Below are 26180 nucleotides of genomic sequence, written 5' to 3'. Positions count from 1 at the left end.
TCCACTATAGTCCACACACCCAACAAAAGACTTCCTTAGCCCAATTTCCCCAGGTTACAATGTCTTCACATCAAGAGATTGTTAAATGAGGCTTTTCAACTCCACCAATAATTCAATTTCCACAGGTAGAAAATGGTATCAAAAGGACTTCACCTCTTCAATAATTTCCAGTAGGCTGTCAAATACATTTCAAACATTCAGGTGTCAGCTTCCCCCTGCCCCCAAGACTCTAGCAGGCTTGCCTTGTCCCAATGGCTGACACCAGACTCAAAAGCCATGCCGACCAGCCTATTCTTCCTCAATTGGCAGGTAATTAGCAGTAGACACAGTTTCCCCTGCTGGACAATGGGGCAGAGGTAATGGACATCTACATACAGAATTACATTAGACAGACTTCAGTTTACTCTGACCAGGTGACCAATTACTCCCAAGCCCAATACACATCTGAGGCATTATTCAGACAACATGGTCTGACCACCTGTATAGGCTTCACAGCAACTGTCTAATTAAGGGTTTCCTCATTAGAAGCAGACAATGATAGGTAATTTACACTTTATACGGAATTCCAGGAAGACTGGCTAACAGACCATCCCATATGTTACAGTCAAAAAATGAAGGAAATATGTTCCTGTTATCCTTAATATCATCAGCACCTCAATATATCTCCACACCTCCGCCGTTAACTTGGTGCAAGGCAGATGATCTTCCCAGATCATCCTGCCTGCACCTACACTGTTGGTTCTGCTTGACGGGACAGCCCGTCCGCATTCCCATGATTGCTCCCCTTCCAGATGGCGCTGGCAGGTGAATCTAACGCATCATCCTGCCAAAGCCTACATTGACGGCCTGGCCGGGTGGGGAAACCCTTTAGCATCCTCAGGAGGGTTCCCCACCTGTCAGTTAGCTCCAAGCTACACGACTGGAAAGCTAGGTCAGGTTGCTGCAAGGTGTCGTTGCCCTTGGCAACCTGACGTAACCAACCAGGGGAATGTGGGTCAGTGGCGACCGTGAATTCGCAACCATAGAGACTGTGCTGCAACTGGGGAAGGGTTCCAACCGTCGCTACACGCACTCTCTCTATAGTGGCAGGAGCTATCTCTCGGTCCCTTTGGGGAACGAGTATCTGCCGGTCTGCCTCCTCCACTTCGGACAGCTCCGAGGGAATAACTTCCCAGAACCCTCTCAGCCCGCCCCTCCCAGCTGGTGACCTGTTGGCTAGCCCCCTGAGCTCTTCCAGGCTGCTGTCAAATCGAACAGCCCCAGAGAGCTCAGTGCTGCCTGTCACACATTCTAGGAAGGCTGCAGACGGAGAGGCTCCTGGGCCATCCGGGCCAGGTTCCGAATTGGATGTGGCTGACCCAGCAACATTGGCCACTTCGGTGGACAGTCCCTCTGCTGTAGACCCGCTAGCACTGCGGGTTACCACTGCAGCTGAGGGAGTGCCCACCTTACACACATCATAAATCACGTCACATTCTGTCTTAAAACCATCTGAAGGGGAAAGATCTGGCCTGGTGCCGTCTGCCCCTTCAGTGGACAGTCCATCTGCTGCAGCCCAGCGAGCACGGCTGGTTACTCCTGCAGCTGACTGAGTGTCCACCTGACACACAGCATTATGTAGCACAACACATATGCCATCAGCATTATCATCCCTACATATATTGTCATTTGGGACATCACATAAAACCTCCACATTATCTGTATCATTACACACATTGCTACTCAGCACTTCACAATTATCATCAACAGTTCCTGCATCGATCGCCTCGATAGTCCGTGCGTCATAAATGACATCATCAGTTTCTGCATTCTCTGTGTCAACAGGTCCCACTCCAGGCCTAGGCACTGGAGACTCACTAGGGCTGGCTCCTAGTACACAGTCCATAGCCCCTGGGGCCTCTCCAGCACTCCCCACTTGCACAGCATTAACAAACAGTACCTTGCAAGAGTCCAGAACTTCTGCTGGGGAAGCAGGCTCCACGGGGTTTGGAGTAGGCTCATACCGGGCCACTAACCGTCCCAGGTCAGTACCCAGCAAAACGTTGGTGGGGATTTTGTCAGTTACCCCAACTTCTTTCAGTCCGCTGCCGGCCCCCCAATTCAGGTGGACCAAGGCGGTGGGTATGGCTGGGGTGACACCCCCAATTCCTCTGACAGCAATCATTTTCCCAGGTATGTACTGCTCCGGGTTCACAAGCTGGGGATGTATGAGAGTCACTTCTGCTCCAGTGTCTCTCAGCCCAGTGGCAACTGTACCCCCAACCGTGACCAGCTGCAGATTCTCTGCATAGCCAGTGGCATTCCTGGTAGCACACAGAGCAGTTGGGACTTCACTGGCGTTTGAGGCCTCATTGGATTTTGGGGCCTCCCTCTTCCTCTCTGGGCAAGTCGTGCTGATATGACCCACCCTGTCACATACAAAGCATTTCCGAGTGTCAGGTTGCTTGAATCCAGGAGACAGCGGTGCTTGCCTCCTCTGGGTTCTGGGTGAAACAGGTTTAGCAATCTGTTCTCCTCTCCAGCTGGGCGTAGTAGTCCTCCGGGACTCAGGTGCTCTATGGGCGGTGTAGGCATCGGCCATTTCCGCAGCCTCATCCACTGTCTTTGGTTCTCGATCCAGCACAAACAGCCGGACCTCCACAGGACAGGTGTGTAGGAACTGGTCTTTTATCATCAGCTCCTGCAGGGCATCCAAGGTTTTAACTGACAGTCCTTTTAGCCACTGCTGGAAGGCAGTGCGCAGGTTGCATGCATGATCCAGGTAACTGTCATTAGGACCTCGCTGCACTGTCCTGAAACGTTTGCGATACACCTCTGGCGTGAGGTGGTATCGCGCAATGATGGCTTTCTTAATTGCCTCAAAGTCTGTTTCTTCCTCCTGGGGGAGACTCACAAACGCCTCCAGGGCCTTGCCTCTCAGCCCTGGTGTGAGGTATCTTGCCCACTGCTCACGGGGCACCCCATACTGCCGACAAGTCCTTTCAAACCCCTGTAGGAAAGTGTCTATGTCAGAGTCCTTGTCCATAGCGGGGAACTTATCCAGGGGGATTCTGTGGACTCGCTCACCTTCGCGTTCTGCGGGTCCAGCAGACCGGTTCTGCTGCTGAAGTTTAGCCAGCTCCAGCTGGTGTTGCCGTTCAGCTCTTCCCTCCTCTGCCCGGAGTCTGTCCCTCTCGGCCTGGAGTCTTTCACTCTCGGCCTGGCGTCGCCGTTCAGCTCTTCCCTCCTCTGCCTGTCGGTGCAGTAGAATCAGCTTTAGGCGCAGTTCAGGATCAGCCGAGTTCAGTAGCTGTAGATCAGCTTCCAGAGATGGCATCTCCCTGCTTGGTGGATCGTCCAGGACATCGTCTCCACTCGCATTCTGTGGCGGGAGCGATTCCTCCTCTGGCGTGTCGTGAGCTGCATCCGCTGACGTTGAAGCACGGGCTCGCTCTGCCTCATCATACTCCTCGAGCGCACGAACTAACTGCTCCTTAGTCTGGCCGCTCACCGTCTCGATGCCTTTGTGCTCACACAGGTTGAGTAGTATCTCTTTGTTTTGCCTTGCATAGCTGGATGCTTTCTGAGCCATCGTGTTGCAAAAAATAAAAAGAAAAAAGGGGGGAAGGGAAAGCAAAACACCAAGTGTGTATCTTTGAACAAAAAAAAAAACGTATATAGTTTCTGCACTGAGTAGACTTCTGTAGGCTAGTTGCTTCTAGCAAGCTTCCAGCCTTTAGTACTCAGAATAGCGAGCTAAACTGCGTACTAATGTACTAAACGATCCCACCACTGCCACCAATTATGTCAGGAACCGGCCCGCGGCACGCCTGCGTATACGGTTCCCGACTGCGGGTTTGACCAGATTAAGCGGGGAACAGCCTTATTTAAGCTACAACCAAGGCTGGAACCCCTCAAAACACCTCTCACTGCCACCACTAGCGTTGCTAGACACTTCCACTCTGCTGTCGAGTCCTCAGCGCGCACTCCGCGTTTTCGTATTTGGGTCAGCTTTGCGCTTAGGCCAAATACGGGAACGCCACGCACCCACACACACACACAGTTGCAATCTTACACTGTCGTGAAGCAAAGACCCACTAACAGTCGTTCCGAACGATACTGTTAGCTACTCGCACTGGCGTTGCTCGTACGTTGGGTCAGCTGCGCGCTTAGGCCAACGTATGACAAACGCCCCCACACACAATGCAATTACAATTTCCTACGGTAGTGTTGCTCAAGCGTTCAATTAGGCATGAACTTATACACGGTTACACTTCAGTCTCTTCTAGGCTATGAGTGTTAGTTTAGTACGGCAGAAGTCAAACTTATTAAATAATAATTTAATATTCCAGAAAAAACATAGGACAGTGCAAAACTGAATATATACAAAAAGATTACAAAAAAAACAAAGTAAAAATAGTTACAAGATAAAATGTACAAAGATAACACACAAAGCGATTTTGCTTACCAAAATAAAGGGATCCCGATAGAAGAATCGTGGACTTTGGTGTGGACGGACACAGTCTGGCTAGACCAGGAGTTCACTAGCTTGGGCCAGGAGACCGGCTGCCACTACCGTCAGAAGAGAACTGCTTTGAGGTAGCTGTCCCCTGGTTTTTATAATGAAATATTCGCCTCGAGGCTGTAAGCCTGTGTGGACGGGGGGGAAGCTGGATTTAATTACATCCTCAGTCATAATTGGATTTCCAGAGATCCAACATCCACTATAGTCCACACACCCAACAAAAGACTTCCTTAGCCCAATTTCCCCAGGTTACAATGTCTTCACATCAAGAGATTGTTAAATGAGGCTTTTCAACTCCACCAATAATTCAATTTCCACAGGTAGAAAATGGTATCAAAAGGACTTCACCTCTTCAATAATTTCCAGTAGGCTGTCAAATACATTTCAAACATTCAGGTGTCAGCTTCCCCCTGCCCCCAAGACTCTAGCAGGCTTGCCTTGTCCCAATGGCTGACACCAGACTCAAAAGCCATGCCGACCAGCCTATTCTTCCTCAATTGGCAGGTAATTAGCAGTAGACACAGTTTCCCCTGCTGGACAATGGGGCAGAGGTAATGGACATCTACATACAGAATTACATTAGACAGACTTCAGTTTACTCTGACCAGGTGACCAATTACTCCCAAGCCCAATACACATCTGAGGCATTATTCAGACAACATGGTCTGACCACCTGTATAGGCTTCACAGCAACTGTCTAATTAAGGGTTTCCTCATTAGAAGCAGACAATGATAGGTAATTTACACTTTATACGGAATTCCAGGAAGACTGGCTAACAGACCATCCCATATGTTACAGTCAAAAAATGAAGGAAATATGTTCCTGTTATCCTTAATATCATCAGCACCTCAATATATCTCCACATATGGCACAACTGTAAACCTACCAAGACAAGGCCATCCACCTAAACTCACAGGCCGAACAAGGAGAGCGCTGATCAGAAATGCAGTCAAGAGGCCCATGGTGACTCTGGACGAGCTGCAGAGATCTACAGCTCAGGTGGGAGACTCTGTCCAAAGGACAACTATTAGTCATGCACTGTACGTACAAAGTTGGCCTTTATGGAAGAGTGGCAAGAAGAAAGGCATTGTTAACAGAAAGCATAAGAAGTCCCGTTTGCAGTTTGCCACAAGCCATGTGGGGGACACAGCAACCATGTGGAAGAAGGTGCTCTGGTCAGATGAGACCAAAATGGAACTTTTTGGCCAAAATGCAAAACACTATGTGTGGCGGAAAATTAACACTGTACATCACTCTGAACACACAATCCCCACTGTCAAATATGGCGGTGGCAGCATCATGCTTGGGGGGTGAATCTCTTCAGCAGGGACAGGGAAGCTGGTCAGAGTTGATGGGAAGATGGATGGAGCTAAATACAGGGCAAACTTGGAAGAAAACCTCTTGGAGACTGCAAAAGACTTGAGACTGGGGCGGAAGTTCACCTTCCAGCAGGACAATGAACATAAAGCCAGGGCAACAATGGAATGGTTTAAAAAAAAAACATATTTATGTGTTAGAATGGCCCAGTCAAAGTCCAGATCTAAATCCAATCGAGAATTTGTGGCAAGATCTGAAAACTGCTGTTCACAAACGCTGTCCATCTAATCTGACTGAGCTGGATCTGTTTTGCACAGAAGAATGGGCAAGGATTTCAGTCTCTAGATGTGCAAAGCTGGTAGAGACATACCCTAAAAGACTGGCAGCTGTAATTGCAGCAAAAGGTGGTTCTACAAAGTATTGACTCAGGGGGCCGAATAATTACGCACACCCCACTTTGCAGTTATTTATTTGTAAAAAATGTTTGAAATGATGTATGATTTTCGATCCACTTCTCACATGTACACCACTTAGTATTGGTCTTTCACCTGGAATTCCAATAAAATTGATGCATGTTTGAGGCAGTAATGTGACAAAATGTGGAAAACTTCAAGGGGGTGAATACTTTTGCAACCTACTGTAATTACCAAAAAAAGATGAATGAATTTGGAATTACTAGCTTCTCATTGCCCTTCCTACCAACCAGTAAGCCTCTTATTGGCCACAACATAAAAAAAAGTCTCTGGCACAGCTACTAACCAGTCAGCGTTAGACCCAATCATGCCAATAGTAAATGGCTTCATTGTGAATCACTATGGAGTCCAGCAGAGCATTGTACAGGTTATCTGTCCACTGGCAGTTCCCATCCATTAGTTGCTGAGGAATTTTCATTAGCAAACCTCTCAATTTAAGGACTGCTGCAAAAGATGAGCATTGCTGCTGTAAAATTCAAACAATTACTAATGACTCTTTAAAGAGAATCTGTACTGTAAAATTCTTACAATAAAAAGCATATCATTCTATTCATTATGTTCTCCTGGGCCCCTCTGTGCTGTTTCTGCCACTACCTGCTGCAATCCTGGCTTGTAATTGCCATTTTTATGCAGTGTTTACAAACAAAAGACATATCAAGTGATAGGTTGAGAGTAGCTCAGTGTGTGAGTCATACAGAGTGTGCAGGGGGCCTGGAGAGGGTGTGTATAGCATCTATCCAATTACAAGCAGCACAGCACATTCCAGCCTGACTGCCTGATCCCAACAGACCCGACAGATGAGAGAAGATTAGATCATATAACAGAGATAACACAGCCACTGTGCAACTAGGAAAGGCTGCAGTTAGACAGAGCACATTAGAACAGTTATAGGAACTTATAGGATAGAATTAATAAGGCTCAACATTTTGTTACAGAGTCTCTTTAATTTAAGATTTGGCTGTAACTGTAAAGCTCAGCCAAAGGTGCGCAGGATGGGGCCCTGGTGGGGGAGGAAAGGAAGAATAGTCAGGCCCCATCTCCCTGTTAATCATACGATGGACTGTTGGGGGGAGCAATACCACCTCCACCAGCTTCCGTTGCGTTGCCCCCGCCCCTTTGCTTAAAAAAAACGCCATGTTTTCTATCTTGAATAGAGAAAACACTACGGCAATTTTTCAGCAGGGGGGTGGAGTACCGCGACGGAAGCAGGAGGTCACACCGCTCTGGGAGTGTTCTAGTGAAACAGTCTAGCCAGGTAAATACTACTTTTATATAGCATGATGAGTGAAGCAGGAAAAAAAGGGCATAGGAGCCCATTCGGAAAAAACGGCACCGCTATAGGCACCTATTTTAAAAGCAAAGCTGCAAATAGCTTCAAAAAATGTGGGCACAAATCTAGGTAAATTTCAGCACTAGTGATTTGAAATATTGGTGCTAGGGCTTGCGAAAATGCAAAAAGCGGCATTGCAGTTCCCCACTGCAATGCCACTACTCCAAAATGCGATGCCGCTTTTGCATTTCTGTAAGCATTTCCACAATGCAATGCCCTATTTGCATTTCCTCAAGACCCGGTGCCTGAGATTATTTCAAATCAATACCGCTAATTGAGAGCCTTCGGACACCAAAATTGACCTTGATTGTCACACATCATAGATGGTAGAGTGGGGAGGAAAGCTTTAGGTGGGGGGGGGGGGGGGGGTGTTAGGATTAGTGAAATTAACGTAATAAAAAAGTGCTTAATTTTTACAATAATTATGTATAAATGATTTAGTCAGTGTTTGTTCATTGTAAAATATTTCCTCTCCCTGGTTTACATTCTGACATTTATCCCATGGTGACACTGGAAGGAGATGCTGCTTGCATTAATGGCAGTTAGAAACAGCTGTTATTTTCCACATTACAACAAGGCTCCCACAGTGTGATGTCAGGACCTCAGTGCTGTGAGGAGTTGACATCACACTGTGGGAGGGGTTTCACCACAATATCAGCCATACAGAGCCCCCAATGATACGTTTGAGAAAAGGAATATATTTATCATGGGAAAGGGGGTATCAGCTACTGATTGGGATGAAGTTCAATTCTTGGTTACGGTTTCTCTTTAAGTTGCAAGATAATAGATAATTACATTCAGTTACAACATGGCTGGTGTAGCGATGACACATCTTACAAAGTTTTTGTACTGTGGAATAACACTTTACATAAAATCATATATGAATCCATTTACCCTTGAAATGTATAGAGCTGAACTTAAATTGTACCAGAGCTGTAATAAAAAGAAAATTTAATACTCACCTGCGGATTCCTCCAGCAGTATAAACACGTGCATGCGCAGAAGACCCAGACTGGACCAGACTAAGCCAGTTACAAGGGCTGATCGCGGCTGAACTGCAGACCGCGTGAGGACGGCGGGGGACTCAGACATCTTTACACTGCTGAAGGGCTTGCTTTTCTCTGAACAAAAGAGATACTTTCGTACCCCTCCTGCTGCTCGTTTGAACTTGTTGCAGGGGCATAACTAAAACCCACCGGGCCCCGCTGCAGAAGTTTTGAGCGCCCCCCTCCCCCCTGGATCCGCTTAGGACCGTTTTGGGGGGCTGGAGGGGTCGCAGCATGAGGGAAAGCTATGGCCACACTTGGCGGGGAGGGGGGACAGTCCCCCCCTCCCTCACCTCGGGCTCTGCGCTCCCCTCCAGCTTCAATAACCATATATGTGCAGCGGCGGGCAGCGGCAGCTACATACCTTCCGTGCGCTCCAGCGTGGACGCTTCTCTCTCTAGTGTCTGATGTGACTTCCTGTTTATACAGGAATCGCGATGGTTTGCACGTTCGTGCCTATACACAAAGCCTGACTCTGGTAAGCCTCCTCTCTCACTGGTCTCTCTTGGTGTCACTCTATTTCTTTTCACCGCGCCGCTCCTGCGGCACTGTTATTTCAAATTATACTTCACCTTGCGTGGGTTTTTTCATGACGCGATGCACCACCTAGCACTCATCACTTTATTCTGTCCCCCTCCTCTGTAGCACTCTTGCACTCCTATATACCCGTGCATGATGGCATGCAGGGTATTTTGACCTCACGTATTCATCCCTGTGGGGTCCTTCTCCTACACATTTTCACATTATTCTAGTGCTTCCAGTTTATAGGACTGTGTTGTATTTATTTAATTGTTCATACTTTATATACATATATTATATTTTTGGGGGATTTGTCCTCTATCAATTATATTATTAGGACGAATATCATTGTGCAATTGTTTTTATGGTTTTTAATTATGTATTGGATTGAATAAAGGCTTTGTTACATTTGCTATTTTGTGGTCGTGGTGCGGTTCTTTTGGGCCAGTCCTTTTCTCTTGTTTAAAGATGTATATGTTTATTGGTCCTTTCTGCACACGATCAGCTTTATTGAGATATATTACATAGTCTATATGATTTTGATGGTGCTAGTCCTATTTTTGTTTGGTGCTTTCTATCCTGTTACCGACTCTCAGATCCCACTGCTGAGGACTGTAGTGAAGCGACGCAGGCACACATGTGCGAGATCTGAGAGGCAGAGAAGGAGGTAAATAGGATACAAGGGCGGGCCAGAAGGGTGAACGAGGCGTGTTTTATGGCCACAGTGCAATCTTTTTTTCCCTACCGCTCTGATAAACAGGGAGACAGGGAGAGCTGACCAATTCAACCAGTCAATCCCCTGTACAGTGTTCTATACCGGGTACCACATACAGGAAAGCCATCAGGGGGGGGGGGGAACAACTGACACTGCAGTGAGGGGCCCAGGGCTTCTGGGGGCCCAGGGCCCCCAAAGCACTGGAAGGGCCACATGTGCTGGCTGCAGGCCTGTGGCACACTAACCAGTACACAGCGTTCCATCACTGGGAGAAGATTGACATCAGTGCTTGAACGTGGGGAGCAGCTGAGTGAGCCTGCTACAGCGGACTTTCTATACTGGGGCACCACCTATATCTCGCTGCAGGCTACCTATACTGGGCCAACACCTATACCTGCCTACCTATATTGGGGCTGGAACAACCGATACCTAGCTACCTATACTCGAGCACCACCTATCCCTGGCTACCTATACTGGGGCACCACCTATACTTGGCTACCTTTACTGAGGGCACCACCTGTACCTGGCTACCTATACTGGGGCACCACCTATACTTGGCTACTTATACTGGGGCTCCTATAGCTTACTACCTATACTGGAGGCACCTGTACCTGGCTAACCTATACTGGTGCACCACCCATACCGGGGGCAACTTTACCAGGCTGTCTATACCGGGGCACCACCAATAGTTAAATACTTATACTGGGGCACCTGTATCTTGCTGGCCTATACTGGGGCACCAGTTATACCAGGCTACCTATACTGGGGGCATCTACACCAGGCTACCTATACTGGGGCACCACCTATAGCTGGCTACTTATATTTGGGGAACCTATACCTGGCTACCTATACTGGGGGCACCTATGCCTGGGTACCTATACTGGGGGTACCTATACCTGGCTAGGGCAGCGGGATGAGCTGAGACAGAAGGGGGCAAGAGGTAACACAGGGGGCAAAAAAGAGGCACGGGGGAACAGATGTCGGACAAAAGAGGCACAGGGAAAAAAGAGATGAAACGGGAACATGAGGTCACACAGAGAGACACAAAAGAGGCACAAACTGAGGTAAGACAGAGGGGTGACAAAAGAGTCACAGGAAGAAAAGAGGGGGACAAAAGAGAAAGGATAAACGATAAGAACGGACCTACAAGTCCCTATCTCATTTTTTAACCGTGGGCTACCTATATTTTGCTAGTATCTGGCTCCACCCACAACATGCCATTGTCATGCCCACTTTCTGACGCTGTGCATGGCGCTTTCTTCAGTGTTGGAGCCATGCAAATTTTTTGCCGCAGCGCACTTTACGCGCGGACACAGGGGTGGGGTGGCTAGTGGGTGGGCACAGCAACCAGTAGGGGGGCCCAGGCCTGATGATGTGTGAGGGGCCCCAAAATTTCTGATGGCGGCCCTGACCACATACAGTACAGCACCAGTATCTGTTCATACATAGCACCAGTATATGATTAGAGTTGGGCCGAACGGTTCGCCGGCGAACGGGGTTCGCGCGAACTTAGGTGGTTCGCGTGCGGGTACCGCACGCGAACCTTTTGCGGAAGAAGTTCGGTTCGCCCCATAATGCACCTGAGGGTCAACTTTGACCCTCTACATCACAGTCAGCAGGCCCAGTGTAGCCAATTAGGCTACACTAGCCCCTGGAGCCCCACCCCCCCTTATATAAGGCAGGCAGCGGCGGCCATTACGGCCACTCGTGTGCCTGCATTAGTCAGAGTAGGGCGAGCTGCTGCAGACTGTCTCTCAGGGAAAGATTAGTTAGGCTTAACTTCTTCCTGGCTGCATACCTGTTCTGTTCAGTGAGCCCTCAGCCCACTGCATACCTGTACTGTGATCCTGCCACTGCATAGCTGTTCAGTGATCCTGCCACAGCATACCTGTTCTGTTCAGTGAGCCCTCAGCCCACTGCATACCTGTACTGTGATCCTGCCACTGCATAGCTGTTCAGTGATCCTGCCACAGCATACCTGTTCTGTTCAGTGAGCCCTCAGCCCACTGCATACCTGTACTGTGATCCTGCCACTGCATAGCTGTTCAGTGATCCTGCCACAGCATACCTGTTCTGTTCAGTGAGCCCTCAGCCCACTGCATACCTGTACTGTGATCCTGCCACTGCATACCTGTTCAGTGATCCTGCCACTGTATACCTGTTCTGTGAACCCGCCACTGTATACCTGTTCTGTTCAGTGGACCCGCCACTGTATACCTGTTCTGTGAACCCGCCACTGTATACCTGTTCTGTTCAGTGGACCCGCCACTGTATACCTGTTCTGTGAACCCGCCACTGTATACCTGTTCTGTTCAGTGGACCCGCCACTGTATACCTGTTCTGTGAACCCGCCACTGTATACCTGTTCTGTTCAGTGGACCTGCCACTGTATACCTGTTTAGTGAACACGCCACTGCATACCTGTTGTGTTCAGTGAACCTGCCACTGCATACCTGTTCTGTGAACCCGCCACTGTATACCTGTTCTGTTCAGTGGACCCGCCACTGTATACCTGTTCTGTGAACCCGCCACTGTATACCTGTTCTGTTCAGTGGACCTGCCACTGTATACCTGTTTAGTGAACACGCCACTGCATACCTGTTGTGTTCAGTGAACCTGCCACTGCATACCTGTTCTGTGAACCCGCCACTGTATACCTGTTCTGTTCAGTGGACCCGCCACTGTATACCTGTTCTGTTCAGTGGACCTGCCACTGTATACCTGTTCTGTTCAGTGGACCTGCCACTGTATACCTGTTTAGTGAACACGCCACTGCATACCTGTTGTGTTCAGTGAACCCGCCACTGTATACCTGTACTGTTCAGTGAACCCACCGCATCAGTGCGCATACCTGTGCAGTTAAGTGAACCCACCTACCTACGTGAGTGCACGCAGTGTGATATACCACTCCGTGCATACCCGATATGGACAAAACAGGTAGAGGAAGAGGAAGAGGTAGTGGCAGAGGCAGAGGAAGGCCACCCGGCAGGTCTGCGCGAGGTCGTGTAAATGTAATTTCGTGTGGACCTGGCCCACAGTACAGTGCTCGGAAGAAGGCACGTCCCATCACCTCCCAAGATTGTCAGGACGTGGTTGAGTATTTAGCGACACAGAACACCTCATCTTGCTCAGCCACCAGCGCTACTACGAGCACCACTTCCGCTGCATTTGACACTTCGCAAGAATTATTTAGTGGTGGTGAAATCACTGATGCACAGCCATTGTTACAGCCAGATGAATTTTCACCAGCTCATATGTCTGCGTTACGCGACAACACTATGGATGTAACGTGTAAGGAGGATGAAGGACCTACACATTTGGATTTTTCTGAGGCAAGCGAAGCTGGGCAGGATGATTACGATGATGACGATGATAGGGATCCTCTGTATGTTCCCAATAGAGGAGATGAAGAGGGGGACAGTTCAGAGGGGGAGTCAGAGAGTAGTAGGAGGATAGAAGTTGCTGAAAGAAGCTGGGGCAGCTCTTCGTCAGAAACAGCTGGTGGCAGAGTCCGGCACCATGTATCGCCAGATTCGCCACCTATGTACAGCCAGCCAACTTGCCCTTCAGCATCAGCTGCTGAGGTGCCCACATCCCAGGGTGGCTCAGCGGTGTGGAAATTTTTTAATGTGTGTGCCTCAGATCGGACCAAAGCCATCTGTTCGCTCTGCCAACAAAAATTGAGCCGTGGAAAGGCCAACACTCACGTAGGGACAAGTGCCTTACGAAGGCACCTGCAGAAAAGGCACAAACAGCAATGGGATGGCCACCTGAGCAAAAGCAGCAGCAGCACACAAAAGCAAAGTCACCCTCCTTCTCCTCTTCCTCCTTCAGGTGCATCATCTGCTTATGCCGCTCTCTCCCTTGCACCTTCACAGGCACCCTCCTCCACTCCGCCTCTGCCCTTGAGCGGTTCCTGCTCCTCTGCCCACAGCAGCAGTCAGGTGTCCGTGAAGGAAATGTTTGAGCGGAAGAAGCCACTTTTGGCCAGTCACCCCCTTGCCCGGCGTCTGACAGCTGGCGTGGCGGAACTGTTAGCTCGCCAGCTGTTACCATACCGGCTGGTGGACTCTGAGGCCTTCCGTAAATTTGTGGCCATCGGAACACCGCAGTGGAAGATGCCAGGCCGCACTTATTTTTCCAGAAAGGCCATACCCCAACTGCACCGTGAAGTTGAGAGGCAAGTGGTGTCATCTCTTGCGAAGAGCGTTGGGTCAAGGGTACACCTGACCACGGATGCCTGGTCTGCCAAGCACGGGCAGGGCCGCTACATTACCTACACAGCCCATTGGGTGAACCTGGTGGTGAACGATGGCAAGCAGAAAGCGGCGGACCAAATTGTGACACCTCCACGGCTTGCAGGCAGGCCTCCTGCCACCTCCTCTCCTCCTGCTACATGCTCTTCGCTGTCCTCCTCCTCCTCCTTGGCTGAGTGGCAGTTCTCCTCTCCAGCTACACAGCCCCAGCTCCGCAGGGCCTATGCTGCATGCCAGGTACGACGGTGTCACGCCATCTTAGACATGGCTTGTCTCAAAGCGGAGAGTCACACTGGAGCAGCTCTCCTGGCTGCTCTTAAGAAACAGGTGGATGAGTGGCTGACCCCGCACCACCTGGAGATAGGCAACGTGGTGTGCGACAACGGCAGCAATCTGCTTGCCGCTTTGCATATGGGGAAGCTGACACACATACCCTGCATGGCACATGTCATGAATCTGGTGGTTCAAAGATTTGTGGCAAAGTACCCTGGCTTAGCGGATGTCCTGAAGCAGGCCAGGAAGTTCTGTGGGCATTTGAGGCGCTCTTACACAGCCATGGCACGATTTGCAGAAATTCAGCGTAAAAACAACATGCCGGTGAGACGCCTCATTTGCGATAGCCCCACTCGCTGGAACTCGACCCTCCTCATGTTCTCCCGCCTGCTAGAACAGAAGAAAGCCGTCACCCAGTACCTCTACAACTGGAGTAGAACGAAACAGTCTGGGAAGATGGGGATGTTCTGGCCCGACAACTGGACAATGATGAAAAATGCATGCAGGCTCATGCGGCCGTTTGAGGAGGTGACCAACCTGGTGAGCCGCAGTGAGGGCACCATCAGCGACTTAATTCCCTACGCGTACTTCTTGGAGCGTGCTGTGCGTAGAGTGGCGGATGAAGCTGCGAATGAGCGTGACCAGGAACCGTTACGGCAGGAACAGGCATGGGACCAATTTTCATCAGACCCAGCTGTTTCCTCAACACCTGCGGCAGCACAGAGGGGGGAGGAGGAGGAAGAAGAGAGGTCATGTGCAGAAGATGAGTCAGACTCAGAGGATGATGAGCAAGGTGTTTCTTTGGGGGAGGAGGAGGAGGAGGGGACAGCGGCAGGAGAACAACCGCAGCAGGCGTCGCAGGGGGCTTGTGCTGCGCAACCTTCCCGTGGTATTGTTCGCGGCTGGGGGGAGGAGGTTGACTTACCTGACGTCACTGAGGAAGAGCAAGAGGAGATGGAGGGTACTGGATCCGACTTTGTGCAGATGTCGTCTTTTATGCTGTCCTGCCTGTTGAGGGACCCCCGTATAAAAAACCTCAAGGGGAATGAGCTGTACTGGGTGGCCACACTACTAGACCCTCGGTACAGGCACAAAGTGGCGGACCTGTTACCAACTCACCGGAAGGTGGAAAGGATGCAGCACATGCAGAACCAGCTGTCAACTATGCTTTACAATGCCTTTAAGGGTGATGTGACGGCACAACGCCAGCAAGGTACCACTGCCACTAATCCTCCTCCCGTGTCCACGCAGTCAAAGACAGGACGCTCCAGCGATCTCATGGTGATGTCGGACATGCGGACGTTCTTTAGTCCAACGCCTCGCCGTAGCCCTTCCGGATCCACCCTCCACCAACGCCTGGAACGGCAGGTAGCCGACTACCTGGCCTTAAGTGTGGATGTAGACACTGCTGTGAACAGCGATGAGGAACCCTTGAACTACTGGGTGCGCAGGCTTGACCTGTGGCCAGAGCTGTCCCAATTTGCCATCCAACTTCTCTCCTGCCCTGCCGCAAGCGTCCTCTCAGAAAGGACCTTCAGCGCAGCTGGAGGCATTGTCACAGAGAAGAGAAGTCGCCTAAGTCACAAAAGTGTTAAGTACCTCACCTTTATAAAAATGAATGAGGCATGGATCCCGGAGGGCTGCTGCCCGCCCCAAGACTAAGTCAGTCCCCGCACATACAGCATCTCTGCCTGCACGCCGTGTGACTGGCTGCCTGGCCTGCCCCAAGAAGACTAAGTCGCTCCCAGTCCCTCCACACAGCATGTCTGCCTGCAGGCCGCTTCACTACCTTCTCCGCCACCACCAACAGGGTCCGGGACTCCAGGCGGATTGCTGAATTTTTTAGGCCGCTGCTAGCAGCGGCCGCTGTAATAATTTTTCGGGTGCGTGTACATGACTGCCTAATTTTTCTGGCTGCACTGCGGGCAGCTGCAACAACAAAAGAAAAGGCATGAACATGCGCCCATTCCCCTTCGTGATCATTACCTTGCCGTGGTGAAGGGGCTTGCGTATCACAATGGAGCAATGACCGGCGCCTAGATGAGTGTCTCGGGGGGCACACCCACGATAATAAGGTCGTTGCCTCATTGTGGTCAGACCAAATTTGATCAGCTGGACAGTCACTGTTCTGTCATTCAGCTACATCAGCCAGGTGACTGACCATATGGGCTGTAAAGCCACCAAAACCTGCACTCTCGCCATGGTGCGCACCAGTCCAGCACGGCCGTCACTACACAAACAGCTGTTTGTGGTGCGTTACACGATGAGTTTGGTGCGTCAGTGTGAAGCAGTACCTTAATTACACTACCTGATTGATGTATACACATGCAAGATGTTTGAAAGCACTTTAGGCCTGTCATTTAACATTCAATGTGATTTCTGCCCTTAAAACGCTGCTTTGCGTCAAATCCAGATTTTTCCCGGGGACTTTTGGCATGTATCCCACTCCGCCATCCCCCCCTCCAGGTGTTAGACCCCTTGAAACATCTTTTCCATCACTTTTGTGGCCAGCATAATTAATTTTTTTTTTCAAAGTTCGCATCCCCATTGAAGTCTATTGCGGTTCGCGAACTTTAACGCGAACCGAACCTTTCGCGAAAGTTCGCGAACCCGGTTCGCGAACCGAAAATCGGAGGTTCGGCCCAACTCTATATATGATGTTTTTTTAATTTTTATTTGGTGTGCTTTGGAAGAATGGTAGTCTTATAGGGCGAGTATATCCCAAACTCTATATTTTAACTGGAAAAGTTGGGGGGTCATCTTATACACCCAGTCATCTTATACGCCAGAATATACGGTATTGTGGAATAGATTATGAAGCCACCATATTCTTTGCATTACATTAAGGAACAATTTGTCCTTACATTTTTATGCAGCTTGCATACACAGCATTTTACTTAGTTCTGTACCCCTTATTCATATTTACATCTAAGTGACTCAGGCTCTCTGGGCTGTTCTTTTTCTACTTAGTTATGTTACTGACCTGTTGCTATTCAACTTGATTAGTATAATGTTCAATCAAGGTTTTTTTTTGTTATTTTTTGAGGGGATCTTTTGTTGTCTTCTACTAATTGTTTTTCATTGTGTTGCTCACATCAAGCTAAAAAATGAGCATTTTATATTATTCATAACTTAATAACGTTTCTCAGTTTCATCATTTAATATATTATCTTTTCACTATTTTAAGTTAAGTGCAGTGGATAAGCAGTTTGTGATCCCTACATTCTGTTTGTATTTACATATTATATCATCACAACTTTTTTGGAAACCAGAATGTAATAATTAGCATCTTACTTAAAAACATATATACGATATATATTTACTGAGTGAAAAATAACATAAACCAAAAAAACACTGTGTATTTAATTTAATTTAATTTTTATATCATCTTCTCAGTACCCATTAGCTAGGAATTATGATTCGTCTTTGCTTTGAAAAAACATCTTCCTGTTTTTCAGAACTTTAGTCCATTCATCCAATTTTTTTTTTAACTTCAACAGAGGAAAAAAAAAGGTTTTCAAAAAGATCTCGTTTCCTGATAACTTAAGTAAGATGGATTGTTTTAGAAGGGTTTCAATGTACAAAGGCTTCATTGCCAGGAATGGGTTAACATCAAGGTGTGAAAAAGATTGACAGAACCAGCCTGGGGGCGGATTTAACGGTAGGCATGTCTTTACCTGGCTGCTAGAGATACAAACATGTTATTATCGCCATTACAAACTATTTTTCAGCTTAAGATGACAGGGCTTTTCACTTTCTCACTTGAAGTTTCACTTCTTGAATTGTGATAGCTGTTGGGAGGTAGAAGTGACACCTTGAGCGGAATTTGGAGCCACTGAGACTGACCGGTTGGTGGGGTGATGAGGCTTTGTTGTCACCTCTTCATGTACAAAAGCCAAGATTAGGAAGAAATTAGCTCCATCTTAGCTTGTGAAGCCTTTGTTATCCCTGCAATTTGCTACTCTGCTATTTATAATTCTCTTCTGAGCTCAGCTATGCAGTGTATCATGTTAACAAGGGAACTTCAGGCAATAGTCTAACAAAAAAAGTTGGATGTCTTTGCATAATATCAACATACTTGGAATATTCTACAATGATGTGACAGTCCTGCGCATGCGCGGTTTAGAGTTAGAAAAACGCGCATGCGCAGGACTGTCACGCCGGCCGCGGTGATGACGCGTATCTTCTGGCGTGATGACACCAAGCGTCAAGATCTAGGAAAAGCTGGCCCGACACCTGGCCCGGGTGTCGTTGGTAATGGGAGCCACCGGAGGGACACAGAGAGGAGCCAGGAGGACGCCGGGGGACCTCGTGGCCCACGGTGGGCTGGAGGAAGCCCCAGGTAAGTGATTTTTTTATTTTATGTACTGCTAAAGCTCTTTGTTTAAAAAAGAAGTGCAGTGCTAGGAACATCTAAGATACTGCCCCAATCCACTAATCCCTTAAAGTAGGATGCAATTCAATATTAAATGGAAAAAAAAATCCAATAAGAAATTACTTATTTAGCTTACCTATCTTGTTGTTTTTAGTGTTCACTGTCAGATTTTAAAGAAATATACTGTATATATAAAAAAGAAAAGAATGTTTCTGACGGTTTCCATCTTTACTGTTTCTCTGTGATGCCAAAAATGACAACACTTTTTTTTGTTTAACCCAGCTCAGGTAGGGGGGATTCAAATACCCTCTGGTTATGGTGTCCTTATCTTAGTTTCAAAAACTCTGTAAAATGGTGTCCTTATCTTATCTGAAACAGGAAGCTTTCTGTTATTTGCGTGATGATATAAGCTTGTTAGAATAGCTAAAAAAACAAGCTTCCCACAATACCACTGCCACTGCACAGGTCCTTTTCCTGGGTTCACAGGGCCGTTTTTAACCAAAGGCATTCCAAGCCATTGCCTGGAGCGCCAATGGACTGGATTAAGGCCAGCCCCTTAACAAAGCCCCAACCCTGAATGAAGCCCAGATTACTTTTGGTGTGTTGCAGAATTGTGTTGAATTGTTGATAAATTCTGGTAAATTTGATTGTTCCACCTGTAAAAAGAAGCTACCCTTTAAATAAAGTTCACCCAGCTGACACATCACCCAAAGCTGAATAGAGGCCTTTCTTACATAGACAGCCAAGGTAAATGCCTAATCAGTTGTAAGATACAGTTGTTTCAAATTCAGATGGAATGGGACATGTGTGAGGAAAGATGGATATGATCAGGGGATGTGAAGAGATATTGGCCTCAATTCACTAAGCTTATCTCCTGTCTTTAATAACTCTTCCAGAGTTGTTACCATGGTGATAAGGCATGTAGTATTCAGGAAACATTTTACCTCAGGCAAGCCTAAAGTTAACTCTTCTGTCTTTAAATTAATTCTCTAATCCTTAAAATAACTCCAGAGTTAAAGACAGGCTGTTAATTAACTGCGTGTGAAAATAACTACAGAGGAGGTAAATTAACTACAGAGGAGGTAAATTAACTACAGGAGAGGTAACTTAAGGAATGAAGAGATAAGATAACTCTCTCACGTGTGGAGGTAAGTTTTCTCTTGCTTTATTATCTCTAGCATGATCTTAGTGAATTGAGGACATTGACTCGCGAAATGCAGTAGTCCTGTCAGTCAGTGTGGTAGGGTAAATTCCTCATGCTGGTAAATTCGATTGTTGCACCTTTAAAAAAACTAACCCAGAAGAAGCACACCCAGCTGACACATCTCTTCTGTCCCTCTCTGCCTCCTTTTGTCCCCGTGTTCCTCCTTCTGTCCAACTTTTTGCCTCCTTCTGTCCTCATTTCTTCCTCCTTCTGTAACTTTCTGTCCCCCTGTGCCTCCCTCTGTCCCCCATTGTGCCTCCTCTTTCCCTCTGCTTCCTCTGTCTCCCTTTGTGCCTTCTTCTGTCCCTCTGAACCACCCCTGCCTCCCTTTGTCCCCCTTTGTGTCTTCTTCTATCCCCATTTAGTCTCCTTATGTCCGCCTTTAAGCCTCCTTCTGTCCCCCTTTGTGCTTCCTACTGCCCCCTTTGTGCCTCCTTTTTGTTCACTTTTGTGCCTCTATATGTCCCCTTTTGTGCCTTCTTCTGTCCACTTTTGTACCAACTTCTGCCCCCCTCCTGCATTTCCCCAGCCCAGTGTGTAAATGTATATGAGTATAGTGAAGCAAAAGCTGTGCTCTCACCTCCCCACTGGAGTCCAGTGCTGTGCCTGAGGCACCATCCTCTCTGTCTCCTGCTTCCTCTTGTGCCCGCATCTCACTCTCCTCATGTCGCATGTAATCACGACACATGTGGTAGGAGATAATGGGCACCAGGTCAAACGGTGAGCAGACAGGCAGAAGAACATCACTGGATTCCTATGAAAAGATGAGAGCACAGATTCCGCTGCACTATACTTTGCATTTACAGAGGGTATGAGCAACGAAATACAGCAGGGCAGGACCCCCTGTATTATGCACCCACCTTATACATCACATTGTTTATATTCTCATGTGTGTGTGTGTGTGTGTGTGTGTGTGTGTGTGTGTGTGTGTGTGTGTGTGTGTGTGTGTGTGTGTGTGTGTGTGTGTGTTTATTTGGGGGGGAGGGGGAAGTGACACAGGACTATTATTTTGCAGGATTTTTTTGTAGAATTTATTGAGAAGTTCATATTATTCACTGAGCAAAGTAAATTGCACAATCAACATCACTCACTGTCCTTCAAAGGATTTCACAGCATAATAATGATGACTTAATAACCATTCAGGGCTAAGGTTAGGAATTTGGTCCAAATTGTTCTCCTTGCTCTAGGTGCTATTTTTCAAAGTCTTATTTTAGGAATATACTTAAAAATGAGCATACTTATATATTAATGTAATAAATGATGGCATGTATTAGTGGAGGAAAGAGCACTATGATGATCCCATACATGTATTTCTTTTCACTGTTCAAACAGCACACTGGAGTAAATGACCAAATCTGAGTGTGCAGAGAGCATTCTTCTGTTATTTTATTATTATTATTGATTTATAAACCACCAACATATTCAGTGGTGCTGTACAGAGTAAGAACAAAACATGGGGCACATAATCACACAGGCAATGGTATACACAAAATATAGACACTGGTACGTAATACAGAACTGGTAGACATAACAATTACAGTGACAATTGTAACATGATGAACAAAATATATAGCAAATTCCAAGACACAAAAGGGTGAGAGAGCCCTGCCCTTACAAGCTTACAATCTAAAGGACTATGGAGGAAAGTAGAGGTGGGGTAGTATACAATGGGCCCAATCCAATTAACTTTTTTTCAAAGTTTTCTCCTATATGGTATTTTCACATATCAATAAAATACATTTTAAGCCAGAAGCATGCAAGAAAATACTCAGACAAATGTTGACAGTACTTTTCACCTACTTTTTGATACTTTTACAATTGCAGAGCGCTGAAAAGTTTTTTTTTAAACAGAAGATGCAAAATTATCTCCTAGGAGAAAACTTAGGAGGTGAATTGGATCAGGTACATTATGTAGTATACAATGTTTATAGCTAGCGGCAGTGGCCCTATTCAAATCATTTTTCGCCTGAGTTTTCTCCTAAGAGATAATTTTTTTGTAACTTATTTTTAAAATAACTTTTCAGGACTCTGCAAAGTACCAAAAAGTAGGTGGAAAGGTACTGTTAAAATTATTTTGAGTATTTTCGTATTTGCTGTTGGCCTAAGGCCCTGTTCACATAACAAATCTGGACAGCCATGCATTCGGAATGTAACGCATACAAACGCATGCCATCCGCGTTTGTATGCGTTGCGTGGCTGATCCAATTCTCTGAAGTGAATGGGTCAGCCGTGCGTTTCTGTAAAAAATGCATGCAGCATGCGTTCCCGGACCACACAGGTCCGGAACGCATGCAGTGTGAACATCAGACAGTGCAGTCTATGCACTGTCTGATGTCGTGCGTGTCGGCCTCCTGCACACGTTCCCAAAGCGTGGCTGGAAACGCGTGCATTGTGAACGGGGCCTAAAATGCATTTTATTGACAAGTTATGAAAATTTAATACAGGATAAAACTAAGGAGAAAAAGTGAATTGTGTATGGGCTCTTAAAGGATACGCAAGGTGACATGTGACATGATGAGATAGACATGTATATGCACAGTGCCTAGCACACAAATAACTATGCTGTCCTTTTTTTCTTTCTCTGAAAGAATTAAATATCAGGTATTTAAGTGGCTGACTCAGTCCTGACTCAGACAGGAAGTGACTACAGTGTGACCCTCACTGATAAGAAATTCCAACTATAAAACACTTTCCTAGCAGACAATGGCTTCTGAGAGCAGGAAAGAGATAAAAAGGGTCAACAGTTCATACATTTAAGCTCTGGAATACTTCAATGAATGTGTTATTGGGCAAAAACAATAAACAGTTAAAACGTAAAAAGTAGATTTAAAAATAAAATAAAACTGTGGAATATCTTAAAAAGTAATTTTTACTAGAAGGAAGATAGATACAATCGTTTATTTCATTAGTTTAATTTTGTCTCGGGTGTCCTTTAAGAATAAAATGCATTTTAAGCCACCAGCAAGCAAGAAAATTCTCAGAATACTTTCGACAGTACTATTGAACATACATTTAGGTACTTCTTCAGTTGCAAAGAGCTGAAAAGTTTTTTTAAACAGTAGATGAAAAATTATCTCCTGGGTGAAAAAGTGAATTGAATAAGAGTAGTGTGTTTTGGGTTATAATTAGTAAGGTATACAACTTGGCATACATCTTGTAACTAAAGGTTTGAACAATGCCTTAGTTTTGTGGTGGTCAACACCATTTTTTGACTGCTTTAAATGCAGCCTTCCACGTCACCAAACAGCTGCATTGCTACTATGCACAAACCAGTAAAATAAGCAGTGTATATTCAGTGTAAGTACTGCTTACACAAAAACAGACTTGTTATATTTTTAAACAATAAAGAAATTTTTCTTATTAAAATGTATATGTACAAAATAAAAAGCAAATGGATATAAACCAATTAACAATGATTTTATTGTTCTCAGCAACAGAGGTGTATCTACTTGGAGAGCATTTGCTGGAGGGCTCGGGACTGGTGGGGTATCAACTTCTTATTTAATGGTGTCAATTCATCAAGCATTATGGCATTCAGTAATGCTAAAAACTGCTTATTTTACCAAGCACCTAGGAAAATGTCAATTCATCAGGGCTGTTACCACATGAAAAGCTAAAATTACCAAGCAGTGAGGTAAATTACTGACTTCGGTAAATACCTCAACAAAGGTCAGTAAATGTCAATTCATCAAGGTTACAGCATGCGGTAAACACAGTTCTATTACCGGCAGTTCTCCTCTGTCGGAATCAGTGCAGAATCATTGCAGGTCTCACAAAACTCACAGAAGCAGAAACGATTCCCTATGACTGACAGGAGCGGAAGCCAATAGAAACAGCCCCTGTCTCCTGCAAGTCCCATTGATAGAACCTGCAGGCTTCTCAGGTGGGTCTGGCTTTTCTACCCCCCAGGCAGCAAGCAGAGAGAGATCTAACAAAACAGATTTCCCCTGCTACCCTTCAGCAGTTTAACCTCTTAGGTTCCTATTTGAAGATGAGGAGGAGCTAGTGGGGAAATCACCTAAGCAGGGTATGTGTACTGTCTCCTGGAAGTTCATCTAAGCTGTGGCAATTAAATAAAATGTTTAGAATACTAAGGGAGACTAATATACAGATTTAGAGTGAGCAGAGGCAGTATAACAAACATTTAAAGGGATGTTGGGATGCCTCTTACTATTGTAATGTTGTCTCTGCATGTAACAACACAGACAACTCACACTCCTCTGCTGTTACCGGCAATGGGCGTCGGTAAATTACTGAACTTCTACCACACCTGTGAAAATATTGATGAATTAGCACACAAAAGTCTAAAATACCCAATGCAGTGTTTTCCCGACTTGTTTATTTTTTTATCGAACAGCCTTTGACGAATTGACGCCTTTCTCTCCAGTAAAAGGGCATCCCTTTAGAACAGGTGGTGTTGTGGTCACCCTCGTGATGGGTAGAGAGGTATGATATCTGCACTGTTATGGAAAGAAGGTCATGGTGGCCATATGTGTTATACGATGCCTGGCAGACAGGCCTTATGTCTATGGAGAAAGGGTAAGGTAGATTGCATACATTCCTCCCCCTGCTGAATATTCCAAGAGGTGAGTCACTTCAGCAGTCACTGTGCTGCACTTTTTGGATTCCTCTTCCCCCAACTCCCTCTGGCAGATCATGCCAGGTGTCACCCCACCTCGCCTGTCCCTAAAAACGGCTCCATGGTTTGTAGCTGCGCCCCAGCTCAGCCCCATTATATCCAAAGCTCCCAACTGTCCCTCTTTTGGAGAGACAGTGCCTCTTCTGGAGCCCTCCCTCTGTCCCTCTTTCCTCCTCATTTGTCCCTCTTTCAGGACTTTGTTCCTCTTTCTATGTAAATATCTATATTTCTCTACTAAAAATTTGTTTGACTCTAAACTTTATTCCCATCCTTTCAATTGATATATTACTAATTTTAAAATGTTAATATGAAGGAAAATGAACCAGGATAGAAAGGACCAGTGTGGTTTGAATTATAAAACAACGTATTTTTAAAATAATATTTTTAAAATATTTACATCAGTCCTTATGTGCCTGAAACATCTGCGGTCGGGGCAGACCTAGGAAGTAAGAGGAAATAGGATAATAAAGGCCTCTGTTAAACCTTTAAATGTAAAAAGAAGAGGTAAAATGTAAATGTATTCATGAGCCACATTGTTGGCATGCATATTAAATGTGCTATTGAGCTGCCCTGGGTCCTAAAAATGGTGCTTGGTTCACTTTAAGGACATAACCTGTGCTGCCGAGTCATTCTGACTTGTCTTGTATTCACCATATGAAAATGCAAGCATCACTTGTGGAGATAGAAGTGACCCCAAAATATATTTCCTACTGCAGGAGTAATCATCTGGATACATTAAAGCAAGATTTAACACACCAATAGACAATAGGTAGATAATAGATCATAGGTTACTATCTCTGTGAATAGGACATTTAATTATAACTACCCTCCCATGGAGAAGACTTTGTACTTGCAAGTTAGCACATCTTTCCAAGTTAATTCATCTTTGCGTTTGTTCCCAACAGAACAAACTCCATATAAACCCATCGTTTAACATCTGAAACATGATTCGTTGCTCGACAACTGCTCTAGTTTTGCGCTAAAAATGTGCCTTTTTTATTCTACAAAAAAATATAACATGCCCATAAATAGTAGGTAAGGAAAAATATATAGAAATAGTACAGTCATAAAATCCAATGACAAGTTTTCTTCCACTTCAGGCTCTAGACACCTAATATACTGCAAATAGAACCCTGTGAAAAAAATATCATATTCATAAAGAAGATCTAATCTAATAAGAAGTGTAATCAGGCAATTAATTAGCATATGGGGTATCTATACATTACACATGACAGCACCGACATACGTTCTGGTGTATTTATTGTGTTGACATGTGTCTGCTGCAAACCAAAGTCGTGATTTACAAACAGCTGTTCACAAAATTGGACGGAAATCATAAATTATCTGCTGTGGGATTTTGCTTGTCAATACATTCATATGTTGCTTAGATGCATATCAGGCAGATTCTCCCATATGGTGTATTGCACGTCAGACAGTCTTATGGCTATTCCTCGCTGAAACCTAATGCTGAAACTTCCACCCGTAAGTACGATGTGCTCGTCCTTCCCGGCTTCTGGAAGTAGCTGAA

The 26180-nt window shown here is 46.2% G+C and overlaps 1 long non-coding RNA gene across 1 annotated transcript in view; it reads right to left on the bottom strand.

Annotated features, from left to right (window-relative positions):
- Window positions 1–26180, bottom strand: part of LOC137528458 (uncharacterized) — a 92764-nt gene that overhangs the window by 16283 nt on the left and 50301 nt on the right. The gene's annotated exons all lie outside the window — the stretch shown is intronic.

This window comes from Hyperolius riggenbachi, chromosome 8 (assembly GCF_040937935.1).
Source record: "Hyperolius riggenbachi isolate aHypRig1 chromosome 8, aHypRig1.pri, whole genome shotgun sequence".
Taxonomy (NCBI): Eukaryota; Metazoa; Chordata; class Amphibia; order Anura; family Hyperoliidae; genus Hyperolius; species Hyperolius riggenbachi.
This window is presented reverse-complemented; position numbering and strand designations above follow the sequence as displayed.